The following is a 6,662-nucleotide window of genomic DNA, read 5'->3' on the forward strand; positions in this document are numbered from 1 at the left end:
TTTTCCATCATAATCCACTAAAATATCCACTTTACCTGACATACCAGCATTATGATGAAAAACCTGTCCCATTTCGTAGAAAATTACTTTTTCACATCTCATGGAGTCTTCATAATATTTTACCCTTAAATTAATTTCTACATAAGAACAACCAAGAATCTAGCATATTCTACGATTGAGGTGTCCAAAGAATTGGGTTGTGGAACAACTCCGGTTGTTGAGTAAAGTGAGTAACTGTGCAGCAACCACTCTATTCTAAGTGCTGACGCAAGACTAGTATTTATATGTGATAGTAACAGTTAGTAGAATGTTATGTTTATACTGAAGCCAGAATACTGGGCCCGTGGAATAATATGTTAACAAGATGTGAGCCAGGAGTCACACATGCAATAAGTGCTCTCCAAGAAATTTTCAGGGTGCACAGGGGACTCTAACTGAGGCCTTCTAAAACTTTCACTTGCAGGGATGTGGTGATGCATTGCTTTGTAGTGCTTTGTAGTGCCTTGTCAGCTCCTCTGGCTGTAGAATGTTTAATAAAATGTAATGAAATAGAATCAGGGAAGAAACATACTTAAATAGCCATATACACACGATTGATAGATAGTCATTGATTAACATTTCACCACCTTCTGTGCCATCTGGTCATTATTAGATCACAGCAGTACAGTGCCATTCAGCACAGAAGAAGTTTATGATGCACTTTTACATCCCTATATTACTTGCCTATAAATTTCTGCAATATAAATAAAATTATTATGCAAAATGGCTGCCACTGTTGTGTGTTCATTTAATAAACTATAACATAAAAAAAGAATAACATAAAAATAGAAGGCATGTAAGAGTATATTTCTCCCACCTTGTGTACTTTCCATTCATAATTCACAATAGTCTTTCATGTCCTAATTGACAGTCATTGATGGTCCTGAAGTTGAATTGAAGCACATATACACTTTCACTAAAGGTATGAAATTAAGTGGGCTTCAGTCCGAGACAGTATGGCTACTGTTGGCTTGAGAAAAATTAAGGATTACCAAGACCTCAGGGGAGGTGTAGGATAAACTAAAGTGAAAATTAAAAAAAAATAAAATTTCAAGTCAAAATATCTCAACTGAAAAAGATCTCTAAGTTAACTATGCTTTCAATTCAGCTACTCTGGACTGGTATTAAATTTGAAATTCACTTTGAGGTTTTACAATACTTAAAGTGAGAACTCATTTGCTATATGTTTCCTACTCCAACCTATCTTCCTTACTGCTTATATCAACCATCCCTCAGGTTTCTTCTAGTCCAATGATATTTGTTTTCCTCCAAATTGTATGTCCCAATTGATATCCTTCTTTGCTCTGACCTTTCTCTAGATTATATCACTGTTCATCCCTGATTACATTCGTAATACGTCCTCAGCCTCAAATTGATCTCATTTTATTATGCATAGAGTGAAAAAGGTAGGAGCCGATGGGAACCCATTTCAAGTTATCATAGTGTTTGTTTACCTTTTATTCAGGGCTCAGAAATTGAAATTAAACACATTGTCCAAGCTATAAATTACTTACCCAAATTGCAAGATATTTTTTTTTCGCAGTTTGGTTGCCCTGACTCACTAAGCACCCACTCCTCCCATTTAATCATATTTGCCAATGAGTGTAGCCTCAGTCCCTGGCTATTCTACTTTTAAAACTAGCCTCTCATTGCTTGCTTCTAGGGAAATGTTAATGAAGACTGTCATAAAAATAAAAAATAAACATTGATAATATTCTTTCCTCTACACACAAGACAAAACACATAGGTCTATTGAGTGGCAGAACTAATGTAGAGAGGGCCCAGGTGCAAGACATTTTGGATTAGGTAAATCCCCATCTGTCGTACAACACCCACAATGCTATTCCAGATGGGATCTACCATTTGCCCATTCTTGCGCGATTGTATTTGTGTGTTTAAATGTACGCATGTTTTTGTGTGTGTGTATGCATGTAGTAGTGTATTTGTGTGTACCGTTGGCATTGTAATGCAGTTGTATACTTTTATGTAATGTTTGCTGGGAGTGTAGGGCTGGAGCAGATTCACTCCTCCCCTCCTGTGCGGCTCTGCATGTATGTGGGAGGAAGTGACCTGCTTTTACTTCTTCCTGGCACCTGTCGATACTACAGGTAGTAGTATCGAGCCTGGTCGTAATGTTAAGGGGCCATGGTGCCTGGCTGGGCCCCTGTTCACCAATATGAATCAGGTGGCCCTAATTGCATGGGCCATCTGATGAGCCCCCTAAACGTGAGGGCCCCTGTGCAGCCACAACAACTGCACCGGTGGTAATTCTGCCGCCGCTTTGAGTAGTTTATTGCAGAAAATACACTTGTGGCTTCCAAGGTAGATCCAATAGAAGATCCTAATAAAGACACTCCTTACTCAGTATATATACAATTTCTTAGTAACATAAACTAATATATATTACTAAGTAGAATATATTGTTTGCATGTAGCAATTCTTACACCTAACCAATCATTGTTAAAAGAAAAATGTTTACAAGTAACTTAAAACTGACGCCACACTGCTAATCATACTTTCAAATATGGCCATGAGGGATATGCTTTAGGGCCCACATTGGTTACATCATTTTCGCACCTTGCACATGCTTTGCATATTTATTCAAACAAAAAACTTAAGTAATCTCCACATGTTTGTTGTTTATTCCTTTCAAACCTGGCAGAGGCCCGTCGTCGATAATCCTTTCAACCTCATAGGGAGAAGAGGTAAAAAATTAATTAGAGGATAAGCTGGGGCAAATTGCAAAATCTGAAGAAAAGACAGTAGAACCAACTGGAGAAGACCTCAGGAGAAAGGCTCGATATCAAATAGAAGGAACTGACGTGGGCAGAAAAAGAGTAAAAACAATTGGAGGAGTGGAGAAAGGGAGAATATCAAATACAACTTGAGTGAGCACAGAGGGAGAACAAATGGAGGAAGGATGAATGAGTATGGTCAGAGAAACATGCAATATGATTTGAGGGAGCATAGGAATGGGGATAATCAATTGGCAGGCTAGATACAATGGGTAATAACTAAAGAATAGATAATGAGGAAACCAAATGGGTAAAAGAAGAGTGGCATCTTTTCGTTGAATGTCACTTGGATCATATGGGTCAATTTACCCTTCTCTGTAATGCAGTTAGCATGTTTAGCTCCCATTCTTTTTACAATGTTTATTTTAAAGTTGTTAGGTCAATAGAGAACATGAACATGTGAAACATGAGAAAAGAATACAATATATAATTTCATAACAGTATGGTGATAAGAAATGGCATTCCAGTAAGTCATTACCCAAGCACTGTGTTGAACAATGGGAAAATAATTAGGGAAAACTCAGGAATACCTTTCCTTTAAAATAAAAATGAATGGCACAGCACTCATTAAAAAAAATAGGATCACCACCAAGTAAAAAATCATCTGTAGATAGAAGACAATTTAGATACACTTTCATTTGAAAAATGGTTAAAAATACACACAAAAACATAAAAATCTGCATTAATACTAACGAAGGTCCTCATAGTATTCCCTAATGGTTTCTGCTATTTCCGATGATAGGTATTTCAGTTGCCCATCCCTAGGCCTACTTTTGGGGATGTAGGTCGACATTCCTCTTTTTGGCTATGATGCGGGCCAGTTGGGCCCCACACTTATTGGCATTTGTGTAGAAGAAAGATTTAGAGTGCAAATATGCCCTTTGGTAGTTTGCATTTAGGATGGAGAATAGGTCCCTACGCAGCACAGTCAGCAGGGAACTGTGTCTGTTTGTGTCGGGAGAGAAGGGTCGAGAGGCTCTGTCATTTTTCAGCGCTGTTCCCTTCGCTATCAAATGGCCTCGTATGACGCATTTGTGAGCCTCCCACAGGCAGAGGGGAGTGACGTCTGGTGTATCTTTCTCAGTAAAATATAGTGTGAGTCGATCTCGAGCCTCGGACGTCATTTAGAAGGGTCTTATTTAGTCTCCAGTTACGTCATGTAGGTCTGTAGAGCGGTGAAGCTATTGTCATCATAATGGGGGCGTGGTCTGACCATATTGCGGTGCCTTTTTTATTCCGTCGTATGTCAGGTAAGAAGTTGTATGGGAGAAAGAAATAGTCTAGAGTATGTCGTGTTTGGGATGGAGAAGATGGTAAAGTCCCTGTCATCTGGGTGCATAGCTCTCCAACAGTCTACCAGTCGCTGTTCTTGGAAGGTCTTTGCGATGATGGTGAGGATGTGTTGCGGTACTGCCAATGTCCCTGAGGATGTGTCAAGGGTCGGTTGAAGGGTCAAGTTCAAGTCTTACCCCAGTATCAGGCACCCCTCGGTAAACCCCTTGATCGCCTATAGGGCGGTTCGTATGAATTTATGTTGGCGTTTGTTAGGGACATAGAGTGTATGTACGGTCTGCGATCTATCCCTTAACACAAACATAATGTCCTTTGTCGTCTCGCATCATGTCTGTAGGGGCAAATTATATTGACTTGTGGATCAGGATGGCTGTACCTTTGGACTTGTCGTCTGGATTATTGCTACGGAAGCATTGTGCGTAGTGCCTATCGATCAATCTAGGGATCTGGCCCTCCCTGAAATGTGTTTCTTGAATGAAAACTACGTGGGATTTCTGACTGAAAATGCCCCGAAGTTGGATTGCCATAGAGTGTGATTTCATAAAGGTTCAAAAGCTTTAAGGCCATAACTCCAGGGGGAGTTACCTCGCACTTTCTGTGCAAACAGTGCACGGGTAAGGGGTTTCAGTGCTCTGCGGTAGCCCAAAGTGGCTGGGCATAGGTCTGGGAATAGTTGAATGTGTTGACCCTCATGGTTAAGGTCACCCTTGTTGCGTGCCGCATGTAAAATGTCCTCCTTGAGAAAGTATAGGGCCAGACAGCATATCACCTCCCATGAAGGAAATCAGGTGGGCCCCTGGGTCTCAGGGCCCAGTGAGCCTGGACAAATTCGATAAGAGTGTCTGTGGGGAGGTTGAGGAGGTCATTAAAGATTGTAGTAAGTAGGCCTTTGAGTTGATCAGTGGTTTCTTTGCCTTCGGGTAGGCCCCTGATTCTCAGGTTTTGCCTGCGGCCCCTATTGTCAAGGTCCTCTATATGACGTGCCATAGCTTGTAGCTGTGCTGTTTGGCATTCTAGTGTATAGGTAGTTGCAGTTTGGGCAGCCAGGAGGCCATCGTGATCTTCCTCCACTTGGGCCATGCGGTCTGCCATTCCTTACAGGTCTGACCGCATCATCTGAAGATCTGCTCTGATGGATGCGTGGAGTGCTGAGGTCGCCTGATTGAGGTCTGACCGGGTGGGGAGTGCCATTAGCAGGGCCAGCCAGTCTGCTATGATTGGCATAATGATTGGCATTTAAATCAAGCAGGAGGAGGCATTTGAAAGGGGCAAGCGACCTAGCTCTCCTACAGTCACACCTTTCACCACCTTCCTGTATTGGCTTGGAAATTTGAGGTGAGGGAAAAGTATTAATACATCCATTAATGCCAATGAGCTAGTGTTTACTGCAGGTCATGATCTAATTTTGAGTAAGCCGCCATGTTTCCTTGCCAGAGCCCCCCTTCCTCCCCAAACAGAAGATACAGTTACTTTAACATCTAAGTGGGCAATTAGGATTTTCAGTCTATTTCTCTTCTTTATTTAACGGTTTGTGTAAATAATGTCATCTAACTATGTTTGCACTGTGACAAAAGCTGGTTACAAAACCATTATCACATTGCATTCTTGTCCACATCACATAGCTGTATCTTATCATTTGAATACACACAGTAAACTTCTTATAGGCCTGATTAGCCATGAATAACAGTCTGTATACAACTGTTACAAAGAGCAAGAGAGAGAGAGGGCTGTGCGATGTTATTTCTTCAAGACTTAACAGACTTTGTGGCCTGTTTGTAGTATTGTGCATGTCCATGACACCAGCGTTTGAGCTAGTGTCAAAATATGAACAGAACCTACCAACCACACAAGGGTGCAAGGAATCCGGTTCCATCCAAACCAGTATATTTTAAGGAAAAATAATTAATTCTAGAACTTCCTTTTGAAGTGCACAACAGCAAAATTTCAACCGCTGCAAGAGTTTAGATTTGATGTCAGAGATGACGACAGGAAAGTATAAATTTGAGAAGCTTTTGGATATCAATGTCACTTTAATATTAAAGGAACTGTATAGGTTAAAAAAAAAAAAAATGCATAATCCCTCTCCTCTCGAATAATCTGATCAACAAAAGCTTTCCCCCCTAAATAATGTATAAATTGGCGTTAGAAGTACTTTCTAATAATCTTTACCTCTGATTTCATGTCATTTCCCACTTTGCTTTTTCTCCTGCTTCCTGTATTTCAGATGGACCGTTCACCAATATCCATATTAAATTTGCATCACTCAACACATGCCCACAATGCCTGTCCTCAGCATTTAGACAGTAGAACTTACAAACCACATCACACACAAACATTTTGTCACCACATTGGGTATCATAGTGTCATATGGGTGTTTATTATAAATAAATATAAAGAGAAACTCAAACACGTGTGTGTGTGTGTGTATGTATATATATATATATATATATATATATATATATACGAAAAGATGTGGCTGCACTCACGGATATTCCTTTAAAACTTAACTTTTATTGGGTTCCATAAAACAGATCG

This window comes from Pelobates fuscus, chromosome 5, assembly GCF_036172605.1.
Source record: "Pelobates fuscus isolate aPelFus1 chromosome 5, aPelFus1.pri, whole genome shotgun sequence".
Classification (NCBI taxonomy): Eukaryota; Metazoa; Chordata; class Amphibia; order Anura; family Pelobatidae; genus Pelobates; species Pelobates fuscus.